The sequence below is a fragment of the Asparagus officinalis genome, chromosome 9, assembly GCF_001876935.1.
Source record: "Asparagus officinalis chromosome 9, Aspof.V1, whole genome shotgun sequence".
NCBI classification, from domain to species: Eukaryota; Viridiplantae; Streptophyta; class Magnoliopsida; order Asparagales; family Asparagaceae; genus Asparagus; species Asparagus officinalis.
In genome coordinates, this window is record NC_033802.1 from 63,133,968 (window position 1) to 63,145,960 (window position 11,993).

Sequence of the window (11,993 nt, forward strand, 5' to 3'; positions counted from 1 at the left end):
CGGATAGGTTTAGACTTATATATACGAAATGGCCGGGGCTACTAGTTCCGTTCATTTGGTTTGACATGCTAATCTTGGATTAGCACGTCTTAACTACACGGGACTAGTAGTTCCGTGTAGTTCAAAAAAGTTGTAAAGTCGACCCTTTTCATCTAAGGGCCCATTTGGATAATGGAAGTATTAGAAGTAAGAAGTAGGTTATAGAAGTAACTTTCAAAGCTAATAGAAGTAAGAAGTAGGTTATAGAAGTATTAGAAGTAAGAAGTAGGTTATAGAAGTAACTTCCATTTGGATAATGGAAGTATTAGAAGTAAGAAGTAGATTATAGAAATAACTTTCAAAGCTATGAAGTAGGAAGTACTGAAAATAGCATTTTTTTGTTTGTTTCATATATTTTTAGAAGTAATAGAAGTACTTTCGCTTCATTTACTTTTTTGTTTGGATAACATTTGGAAATGTTACTAGGAAGTAATTTTATCAATAAAAAGTTGTTAGAAGTAACTAATAAAGGAAATATTAATAAAAAATTATTTATGTCCTAATTAATATGCATTTCAACTACTTCCGAGCTACTTCTGAGTATTGAGGATTGGAAAAATATTTTGGAAGTAAGGATGACACGTAGGTGCCACATAAGCATTTAGGAAAGTATTGGAAGTAAGTTTTTCAGAGAACCAAACACATTTTTTTGCTTGGAAGTAGCAAAAGTAGCTTTTACTTCTTTTACTTCAGCTACTTCACAATTACTTCCGTGCAAATAAACAGGCCCTAAGTTGTGATGAAAATGGTCGATTTTGCTCTTCTTTTTTTTTTGATAATGTCAATTTTGCTCATTAATTTTGCAAAATGGTTGTTTTTAAAATTGTGTCTTTATCTTGTTCTTTGAGTTGAATTTAAAATAGATTTGACAAACATTATGCAAAAACATGTTCTTTGCAGTGTATATATGTTCTTTGCAGTGTATATATCAAAATAGAAATGATAGAGGCACACCTTCTACCACACCATCTCTCTCGCTACAGTGCACCGGGCCGACATGAGATTTTATTAATAAAAATAAAATCTCATGTAGGCCCGGTGCACTGTAGCGAGAGAGATGGTGTGGTTGGAGGTGGGGTAGAGGGTGTGCCCCTAGTGCTTCTCATATCAAAAACATTCTTTTCGTTAGTCGTCACTAATAAATGACCATCAATTCCAAGGTTTGATATCCCGGGTCCCCATGTGGATGACTGTGACATTCCATGGGTCAAAAGTCATATATCATTCCCAATTTATAGTTAGAGATCAACAACATTACTATTACAAATTGATTTGTTAGTTATGATTCAGTTTCATAGCAATATCATTATTATAAATTGATTGGCTACTGTAGACAAGAAATCATCGCCAACGCTTTGATATCGATTACATTTATATCATTTTTTTAATGAAACAACATCAATATATTTTTCTTTCTTAAACAAAAAAGAAAGAAAATAAACATTGCGTCGGCTAATACGTCCTAGTGTAGATAATGTATCCCTAGTATTTTAGCACACGCGATTAGTGTCTGATACAGAACGTAGAAGAGTATTTTAGTTAATTTGTCAAGAAAAACGTGAAACAGTATGTCATAGTCTAATTGTTGAGAGAATCAATGATATGTTAGATTTGTTTGGATTTTCCCCAGATGTAAGAGCACTTTCTTTTTAGGGGCTGTTTGGTTCGTTTTTTAACTCGGTGGAAAAGTTTTACACCGTCTCCACATCAGATTTTTCGTGGCCACGTAGGATATAAGCTTTCCGTTGGGTTTTTTTCCCATCTTTGGTTCGCTAGGGTTGAAGAAGGGAAACTCGGTGAAAATCGCCACCATATCAGATTTTTTCTCTCCCCCAATTCATTCCTCAACATCGTGAAATCGACGAAAACTGCAGCCACGTCGGCTTTTTGCCATATAAACAAAAATTTTCCCTTTTTTTTCATGCGAACCAAACACAAGAAAAATAAATACATTGGTTTCCCACTATTTTTTTGTGCGAACCAAAGCGAAACAATCTATTTCTTGGAAAAGTTTGAAAAACTCAAAACTTGTGTTTTTGTACATGGAAACACATTTCCCTATATCTAGGAAACGAACCAAACAACCCCTAGTATTCTAAAATTGTGGCTCACACAAACAAAAAGAGAAGCTTCTGTTAATATATATAGCTAGGGGTGTCCATCCGGGCTGGGCTGGCCCGGGCCGGGCAAAACCGGAGCCCAGACCCAGGCCCGGTTGGCCCGGGCCGGGCCGGATTCATAGAAACAAAGAAAATTAAAAATAATTGAATAATTCAAAGGGGCTCATATATATATTTGTAGAATTCATAGAAACAAAGAAAATTAAAAATAATTGAATAATTCAAAGGGGCTCATATATATATTTGTAGAATTCATAGAAACAAAGAAAATTAAAAATAATTGAATAATTCAAAGGGGCTCATATATATACTTGTAGAATTCATAGAAACAAAGAAAATTAAAAATAATTGAATAATTCAAAGGGGTTCATATATATACTTGTAGAATTCATAGAAACAAAAGAAATTAAAAATAATTGAATAATTCAAAGAGCCCAAGAAGCCCAAGCCCAATCAAATAACTCTAAATATATATTGTGTGGCTAGGATTTGAACCACTAACCTCCTCTTCAAATTCCTAAATTTTACCACTAAACTAAGTAGCCCAAAGTATTCATGCCGCAAAATATCATGTCACCTCATATATATATATATATAGATAGTATGATATATATATATATATATATATATATATATAATATATATATATATATATATACTATATATATAATAATACTATTATATATATATAAAGCAAAACTTGTGTCAACTTAGTGGATAGCAAAAAATGGTCACCAAATTTTTAACCACCTCATATTATTTAGGGATCCTTGCATGATAGAAAATATATTTATCATTAATAAATGAGTGGCTAGGAAGTTTGGTGGACATCATTAAGTTTGATAGGAGTCTTACTGCTCTCTCTCTCTCTCGGCTTCCTCAACCATCTCTTCTCTCTCTCTCGTCTATATATATATAATATATATATAATATATATATGTATATAGTATATATATATATATATATATAATAATATATATATATATATATATATATATATATATACACACACATGCCAGCACCATATACATATAAGTTTTTTCAACGATAAACAAATACATAAAGAAATTGTATTTATAAAAATAATTATACATATTACATATATTATACATGTATAGACTTAAAAATATATAAAAATTTAAAAAAATAAAAAAGATACTATTTCGGGCTGTCCGGGCATCGCTCGAGGCGGCCGCAGGTTTTCGGGCCAATTCCCAGCCTAGGCTGGCGGGCTAAATGGACAGGCCTATTATATAGCATTAGTATAGCATATAGTTAGATAGATTTCGTCTACCTTTATACTGTAGTATTAAGAGAAGCTTCTCTCATATTTGGCGTAATTGTACAATACACAGTTAGAGAATTAATTTAAGGTCTGTCAAGAAAGCCGGCCGGTCCCGCGGCCCGGTCGGCGAACCGGCCTAGCTCGGGGTCGGCCTGGAACCTGGGCAAACCGGGTCGCGGGGTCGCTGTTAGCACGCCGGCCTGGCCGCGGCCTAGCACGTCGTCAGTACTGGCGGCCGAGCCAAAGCGCAACCGGTCGCGGCGGGCGGACCCATGAGCATGGCCCGACTGCCGAACGGTCCACGCCTTGGTGACTGTTGCGAGGTAAAATTCGGACCGTGAGCCGCAGCACCGCCCGCAACGGGTCACGTAAAATCCAAGCCGGACGAAAACGGTCACAAGGCACCGTTTCGTCACCAAAGTGACCGTTGTGGCCGGGCCGGCCCAACCATAACTATCAAATTGGTCGTTTTGACCATTTTGCCCCTTATAACGGTAAAAAAATGACTATTTGGTGAGGGTTTTTATCATTTTTCTAGGAGGCTACCTCTATAAATAGAGGGGGGTTTACTTCTTCTCCTCACACCAAAACTCATCTACTTCTCTCTAATACTCTTTTATACAATCTTATACTTTCTTATACTTTCTAATCCTTCCATCAAATGACTTCGGAATCTGATTATGAAGAGCAAAATATATACCGATCTTGAAATGAGTCCTCCTACAACAGCTACTCCTCCTACCGATCCTATCAGTGTTAATCCTGAATCCGGTGGCGACGAATCTGCACCAAGAGCTCGTAAAATGCCAAGATCCAATGTATAGAGTTTTTTCTGAGAAGATAGACGTCACCAAGGATGAACATGGTAGGATCCTCACCCAGAAGGCTAAATATGCGTTGTGCGGCTAGATTTTCCTAGCAAGTCATAAGAGCGGTACCAACCACCTCAAATGCCATATAGAAAAACACAACAAAGGTCAGAATCCTCAAGGTGATATCCGACAATCTATGATTTCCCAATCCTCCTCTTCTAGTAGTCTCGGTAGTTGGAATTATGACGCTGCCCAAGCCAGGAAATGCGTCATCATGTTTATCATTCTTAAAAACATTTCTTTTAAATTAGTAGAAGATGATAAATTTTAAAGATATGTTTAGAGATGGTTTTTATCTCGATTTTAAAAAAATTTCTCGCCAAACCTGTCAATGTGATATTTTAAAACCCTATCAAACGGAACAAGGAAAAATAATTTCTTATTTTAAAATTTTAAACTATAATTTTATTTAACTTCTGATATTTGGATATCTAGAGTACAAACTGGTTATTTATGTATCACAACACATTGGATTGATAAAAATTAGCAAATGTTTAAAAGAGTTATTTTTTATTGCAATGAAGAGTCACATACTGGTATTAATGTTACAAATTTAATAATTGAAGAACTTATGAAACTAGAAATTGATCAAAGAATATTTTCTCTTTCACTAGATAATACAAGTAATAACAATGTAGCTATAAATTTTATCAAAACAACTCTGTCATTGCCATATCATGGTGATCTTTTCATTTTAGATGTATATGACATATTTTAAATTTAATTGTTCAAAGTACATTTACTGAAATTAAACTCATGATAAAAAATATTAGAACAGTTGCTTATATGCATAATTCTTCAGAGCAAAGACTTAAAAGATAGAAATATATTTGTAAAAGAAAAAATATTAAGCCTAGACTAATTCCAAAAGATGTTGACTATAGGTGGAATTCCACCTATGCAATGTTAAGTGTGGCAATAGAATATAAAAAAATTATAAATGATTTTACAAATTATTTTGCTTCTAGTTCTAGCTCTGGTAGCACTTATGCAATAACTGAAGATGAATAGACAATTATATATAATTTAAATAAGATGTTATGAGTTTTTTATGATGATACAATGCTATTATCTAGCTGTTATTATCATACTGTTACTTTAGCTGCTTTACAAATTTTAAATATTAAAAAAATTACCAAATATCGTTTGAATGATACTTTGGACAGATAATTTTTCAAATGGAGAGTAAATTTAATAAGTAATTTAGGCTTATTCCTCATATTTTTGGTTTGGAGGTTCTTATTGATCCATGTTTGAAGGATATTGGCCTTCGAAGTTTGTTACAATCATTGTATGGTGGACAGATTATAGACTTAGATGATGGATCCACCATTACTGCTACTACTCATCATTTAGCTATTAGAAATTATTTTTAAACCTTATATGATGAGTATGCAGCTAGACATGGTGTAGTTGCATAACAGTCTGCAGCTTCGGCGCCTTCGAGCTCAAGCCGAGGTAAAAGTGTAAGTTTTAATAGGTATACAATGGCAGCTGAGCTAACTGGTGGTTCTGGAATTAGATCATCATTGGAGGTTTCTGAAATAGATGAATATTTATCTGCTTCTTTAATTAAATATCAAGGACATACTTTAGATATTTTACAATGTTGGAGAGTATATGGATCAGTTTCATATCCTATACTTTCCACCACAGTTCGTGACTTACTAACAGCGCATATTTCGACGGTAGCTTCAGAATCCGTCTTCAGCATAGCAGGATGTTTGATCGATAACCACATGACATGCTTAGATCTGTATGCTGTAGAAGCAGTGATGTGCTTACAAGATTGGTGGAGGTACGAGAAGCGAACGTAAGGTATCGATCGCTGGAATTGAAGATAAATTTAAAGAGTTGGAAGTAGCAAATAGATATAAAAATTAAACAATATTCATCAAATTGTAATTTTTATTTCTTAGCTTTAAATTTGTAATGAATTATTTTGGAAATAGTTGTAAATGATAGTGATATATGTAAGTAGATGCTAACCTAGTTGGGATGTACTCATCTATTGTGATGCGACGAATTCCAAAATAAATTTATCATTGTAAAGGATTTACTCATTATTAATAAAGAAGTTATTTTTATCATCTTTCATTTTATAATTTTTTGTATTTGTAATTTATGTCATTTCAAGTTATTAATAATATGATTATTTTTTATTAGAATTTTCTGTAATTTTTTATGTATATTTTAAAATGTAAAGATATTTTTAAAAAATTTAAAAAAATAAAATAATCCGGGCAGGCTTGGAGCCCGGCCCGCTTCAGGCCCGCGACTCGGCCGGGGGCAACTGGGCTCCGCGTTCCTTTGCTCGGCCCGGGCCCGCGTTTTCTGGCGTGCTGCCGAGCGGGATGCAAACATGCCCTAGCAATTAAAAAGCTTTACACCAATCTATGCAAACAGACATTTCAATCTATACCAAAAATCGAACCAGTTCATTTTCATGTACACATCATGAACCATTGAACCCCATGGAAAATCAATGCTGATTTAAGATATACATACTTGAAATAAGAGGCTTTTCATCTTTTTCCTTTTTTGCTCTTCTTTTCCGGTCAATGAAAAAGCTTTATTTCATGCGTGAGACAAAACAGGGGGGTGGGACCCACAGCTGTGGGTCCCACCCCCCTGTTTTGTCTCACGCGAGTTGCAACTCGCGCGAGCCAAATGCTTTTTTCCTTTCCCAAATATGAAAATTGTGTACATCAAGTCTCAAGTAATAGAAATATATCCCAGAGTTAAAAAAACATATCCTCCAAAAACAAGAAAATTATCAGCTCAGTTACAGATTCTTAACCCAATCATTAAAATGATCCTCAATTGGATTGTTAAATACAACTGAAAAGATAGAAGCTATTATTACTCTAGCCAAGACTTCAAAATCTCTAGCTTTGTGCATGAAAAGCCTCAAATTTCTCTCTTGCCATAAGTAGTAGAATGTAGCTGATAGCGCCATTCCTTTTTAACTAGCTGCTGTTTAAAACCCTTTGCCTCTCTAGAAGAGTACCAAGCAATAAGTTTTTCCTAATTGCTGGTTCTCCAATCAAAACACATCATACAAATTGATAAGGATCATCTTTAGTTCGTTCCTAATCACAATGGAGATCCCAATTGTTCAACCACCGTCCTGTCGATTATTAGACAGTTACGATTCATTTTAAATTAATATTTAATATATCTGCATTGACTAGTCATTAAATAATAAAATGTTATGATGAAAATAAGTTAATTTGCTTTCATTCACCAGTAGAAACTCCAAAATTTCTCTTCTGCCATAAGTAATAGACTGCTAATGACAGTACCATTCTTTTAATGCTGTTTGAACCCTTTGCCTCTAAGTCAAGAAGAGTACCAATCAATGTCTTTCCAAATTGCAAGTTCTCCAATCAGAACACATCCAATCCATAAATAGCATTCCAAACATTCATAGAGTAAGTGCATGAGAAGAACAAATGAGGGTGGCTTTCTTCACATTGATGAGAACATAGAACACATGCATTTGAAGAAATAATTCCCATGTAATTTTGCTCATTAGATATAGAGACTTGAGAGTTTAAGTCTAATTAGTTAATTCATGCCCAAAAATATTAGAACGTTTAGATCAAAATGAACGTTTTGAATTCCTAATGTATGTCGCAAAACATGTATTTATGTAGATGTAAGCTTCTTGATTGCATTGCATTATAACTACACCCCACGTATGTACACAAAGACCCAATGCAAACCTCCACCCTAGAGTTGGGCGAGGGTCAGGCCGACTCGCGGGCTGACTCAGCCCAACCTGTTATGGGTTACGACCCGGTCAGACCCGTAGTGGGTCGGGCACGACCTGACTCATGATATACCCGAGTCATGAGCTTGGCTGGGTCCAACCTCATACCCGGGATCAGATAAGTAGGCCCGGCCCACGCCAACTCAAGCCAACCCGATCCATACCCGCCCATGATATATTTTTTGGTTAGATTAGTTATTTTTTTAGCCCTTTAGATCTGCAATTAGTATTTCCTTTAGCTCTTTGGGTCTGCAGCTAGCTGCCAACAAAGCCAAAAAGCCATAGTTATTTGGATTGTGGGCCTTTTGGCCCACTTATTCGAGAACAAGCCCTTCTTTCACAAACAACCTATCTGCTCTTCCTGGGGCTCTCACTTCCTTGCTTCGAGGAGCATAATGCATAGTATAACAAGGGGGGCTAGGATGTGGATATCACTACTATTGATTAACCGGTGTCAGTTACTTTAGCAGCTCCCTCTGGGCATCCACCCGCAAAGAGAAGAGCTGAAACAAAATAGCGATCTTTAAGCTCGTTGCTATCTACTTAGAAGGATTAACCAGTTTAATACTAGTTTAAAAAATAACTTAATACAAATTTAAATTACTAATAAATAAATAAATAATAATTTTATAATTGTAAACGCAAATTTAATGTCATTAAAAAGGTAAAAAGTAGGGAAATTTTTAGATGAAAAACTCATGGGCCGACCCACGATCCATGGGATGTGGGCTGGATCAGGCCCAACCCACACCTAGACGGGTTGTGGGTCGAGCTAGATCCAGTTCTAGAACCAAGATCAGAGAAATACACCCAGTCCACTCTGACACGACCGGGTTAGGTCCTGCCTGGCCTTGAACCCAGCGGGCCGGGTCACGGGCCTAAACCGACACGACCCACGCCTACCTCTACTCCAACCTATCTCTAAATACACAGTTCAGCTCTCAAAAAACATAAAATAAAATAAAATAATTCACCATTCGGCTTCAACAATGCTAGCAATGAAAACAATACTCCTTTATCTTCACAAATCAAATGCCTCCTCTTTTTCCTCTACTCCAAACTATATGAAAAGCAAGGTTTTAAATGTCGGATGTCGGGTTCATATCAGACGGCTGAAATCCATGTCGGATAGCGGAAATCGGGGATATATCGGGGGACATTGACTAAATATTGGATTGCCATATCGGGTGGTTCTCATATGTATAATATCATGTTCTAAATGTAATCTAAGCATTCCTAAGTTCAATATAAGTATACTTTATAAATTCTAGAGATGACATCGGCGATGGGTGGATTCCGACGTTGCAGGGAGGCAGAGCCGACGACGGGACGTCGTAGGGAGGCAGTGTCGGGGATCTTCTTCTTTGTCTGCTCGGGGTCCTTCGGATGAGTCACTAACCACCCTCTTCCCTTTATCACGACGACGGGATACCCTGCTGCCCTTGGGTTCGATTGGGGTTTGGATTTTGGGATGCAATGAGAGATGGATGATGGGGGGCTGAGATTGAGATGGGGAAAGGACGTCGTCATTCACGAAAGGAGTGATGGGTTCCTAAGTCCACTGCAGCCCTAATTTTTTTATTTTTTTCAATCGGGTTAATAAGAAACCCTTGAACATGAGAACAGGTCAAACGGGTTTGAGTTTTTATTACTAAATCCAAACCCGATAACAAAAAATAGATCTAAAAAAGGATCATATCGATCGATTTTTCAAAGCTGAAAAATCGGTCGATATGCTCGCTATGGCCCCGATATTTCTGACTTGGCCCTGAAAACCGATATACGAGTTTAAAACGTCCATGTCGTGTCGCTTAAGCCCTTAAACCGACATGTCGGGCGACATGTCGGTCGACATTTAAAACCTTGATGAAAAGTGCTGAGGGAACTCCTTCGCATCGCTTAACTCCCTCTTGATTTCATTCACCAATAACCCTAATTACTGTAGAATCCTCCTCACAATTGCTCTGAGGCTAAATCCCGAACATGGAAATTGTGCGTTACCAGGTTCTGTCGAGAAGTCCGACTTTTGCATCGGAGAACCTAGTCGCAAAGAAGACGAAAGGCACGATCTTCTTTATTTTGGGATTGGGATCCTCTACTAAGACAAAGTGCCTCCTAATATCTGCTAATGCATCTCCACCTTTCATTTTGTGCATAAAGCACAAAATACGAGGAGGTAATATGCAATGAAAGGTTAAGATGCATTAGGAGATATTAGGAGACACTATGCCTTTGTAGAGGATCCCAATCCTTTATTTTGTACGCTTTCCGCGTTAAGTTTTTTTTCCCAATATACCCTGTCTTAACAAGTCAATACCACGTCATCTTAACCAGATTTTAATCTATTAGGTGATCCAACGGCTGAAAACTTGGTAGGGCAAAAGTAATATCCACTTAAGTGGACAACAACTAGTATATATATATATATATATATTATATATATATTATATATATATATACTATATATATATTATACTTATATATCTTAATATATACTATATATAGATTATATTACTATATACTATATATATATATATATGATATATATATATATATGAGATTAAATGCGGTATCATCTTGTATAGAAGCGAGATTTCCCTCATTGTCGCCTTATGTGTCACATTCCCACCCCATCCTCATAAATATGCCACAAATCCTCCCAACTCACTACCACCCGCGTCTTCCTTACTTTATTGAGGATTGGATGGGAGATTGTGCCCACATATGACCTCAAAAAGCAGAAATCAATCCTATGATGATACTATTAACTAGTTAAGGGTATAGTATAATATATAGTAACTATATATATAATATATATATATAATATATAATATAGTATATATATATATTATATATATATATATATATATAATATATATATATATATATATAATATTTATATATATATATATGATAATATATATATATACACAGTGTGTATATATATATATATACACACACACACACACATGTGATATATATATAGTATAATACTATATATTAAATACATACACTTGTGATGTGTTTGTGTGGTATTATATATATTACACACTCCTGTATTAAATATTACTATATAATTATATATATTATATTTATATATATATATATATATATTATATATATAGTATATATATTATATATATATATATATTATATATATATATATATCATGATATATATATATATATATATAATATATATATATATATAGAGAGAGAGAGAGAGAGAGAGAGAGAGAGAGAAAAGTTCCAATAAACTTAATTGGATAAGAGCACTTATCCACCAAACTTTTTATATCTTCATTATGCTTTGAAATTTATGCTACGCATCAATGTTATCTCTGAGATTTGTCTTCATTTGTATTATATACTAACACAAATCTCAATTTAAAACCAATGGATAAAAATGTTGGTGGACAAAGGGCTCTTATCAACTTAAGTTTATAGCAACTTTACTCTCCTCTCTCTCTCTCTCTCTCTCTCTCTCTCTCCCTCTCTCTGTGTGTGTGTGTGTGTGTATGAAAAAATTATTTCTAAGGTGACACCTTAGATAATCATCTAAGTACACGGTCTAAAATCATATGATTGAGCTACATTATGGATAATCCGCTCCGTTGAACTTGATCTACATATTCTAAATCCCAACACACCAAGTTTGGACTGAACCCGTCGTCGTTTGACCCTTCATCCACTCGTATCAATTTCAACGGTTTCGAATGAATAGAACTTTTCACATGGCTCGATGGAAGATCAAACGACGACGGGTTCACCTCAAACTTGATCTGTTAGGTTTTTAGAATATGTAGATCAAGTTCAACGAAGCAGATCATCCACAATATAGCTCAATCATATGATTTTAGGCCGCGTCCTTAGATGATTATCTAAGGCGTCACATTAGGAACA